This window comes from Ischnura elegans, chromosome 7 (genome assembly GCF_921293095.1).
Source record: "Ischnura elegans chromosome 7, ioIscEleg1.1, whole genome shotgun sequence".
Taxonomy (NCBI): domain Eukaryota; kingdom Metazoa; phylum Arthropoda; class Insecta; order Odonata; family Coenagrionidae; genus Ischnura; species Ischnura elegans.
Genome location: NC_060252.1, coordinates 115,969,666 through 115,971,381, shown reverse-complemented (window position 1 = coordinate 115,971,381; position 1,716 = coordinate 115,969,666).

Below are 1,716 nucleotides of genomic sequence, written 5' to 3'. Positions count from 1 at the left end.
AACAGCCTAGGGTGCATACAAAAAGAGCATAGGGTGCACTACAACACAAAAAGAGCCTGAGACTTATTTTAGAATTACTATAATGACTTCACATTTGAATGATTTCGTTGATCAGCTTACATCGAGATTTCAAAATCACAAAGACACATTACCATCTCTCAACATTTTAAATCCATCTATGTGTTGTAAAGAACAGAATAACCGTCGCAACTTTGAGATCTATGAAAATACTTGGAATGGGACTTCGTAAACGCTGAATCAGACATGTGGCGGATGAAATGGCAGAATGAGTCTGAAACAGATCGCCCAACCCCGACAGGTGTTATTGAAGCTCACAGAGATTGCGATGAGGGGTTATTCCCAAATATTCATAAACTTCTTATGATCTTGGCAACACTGCTTGTTTCAACATGTACTCCTGAGAGGACTTTCTCAAAACTTACAAAAACGTCACAACACTTATTTAAGAAACTCTAGAGGCCAAGAAAGACTAGACGGTTTGGCTTTGATGTCTATCCACCGCAGAGTTGACATCGACACCGAGGAGTCACCTAATTAATTTGTTCGCTGCAAAGACATCTAGAAGGTTACATTTAATTATTTAATAATATGTTTATATTTTCCTTTAAGGGTTTATAATAAATACGCATAGTTAACAGTATACATTGTTTTATATTTATCTTATTAAAATAATTTTATGCTTGTCTACTACTCCATAAGACACCCCCCAAAATATTTTCTGGCTGCGGCCTTGATCGGAACAATGGTTTTATGGGTGGAAAATCTTTCCTCGGGTTAATTATTCGTTTGATCTTAGTTGTTTTATTAAACTTAGGGGTGCTATGTAGATAGTATTTATCGAACTACAGTTTTCAGACGTGTTTGGTAAGAGTAACAGAAATATTCAATGCTCCATATGAATCCAAATTACGATGAGTTTGATCAGAAACTGGTATTTTAACTGTATTTTTGCGGCGTTTACTCGCTCTATATAGTGCTTTATCAATTAAAATGTAATTAACTGCAGTTCATTGTATTTCGTAAAGTCGTTATGTTAAGATATTAAGTATGAATTGAGTATAACAGTGGAATATGCTCTCAAAGTTTTTGTATTTGTAGGAATAACATAGAGAGACTGTCTGATTCGTAGAAATTTACTTTATTTTTTAAGTCCCTCAGGAAAACTTTTCTCTTAACCAGAAATTTATTTTCATATTGTGACCTACGTACCATACGCTCGGTTTACTTGAGAGACGAAATATTGCTTATATCTAATCAGGCCAACTGAAAAGTAAACGATCCTCAAGTAACAGATGGTAGACAAAAAGTATATGACCTAACATAGTGACAACAACAGGCCGCAGGCCTTTTTAACGGGGGCTGGGGGGCAGAGTCCCCCCAGCGAGCAAAAGCGAGTCAGGTAATATTCGTGAGCACCGTCAAAGGACTAATTGACCACAGGGTAGTAACTGCAAAGTTTTCTCTAAATACCGCTGAAAATTAAAAAAAAAGAACGTAAAGTTTTCATTTTTCAAAGGGCTGATTTTGATGGGTTTAAGAGTCATCTAAAATATGCTTTCCCCGAGTTTCAAGAATTAATAATGAAGCTAAATGTAGAAGACAGTTGGAAAGCATTTATTTCGCGCGTAACTTCAGGAATATATAGCTACATCCATAGTAAAACAAAAAAATAAAATAGCTAACCGATATGGTATG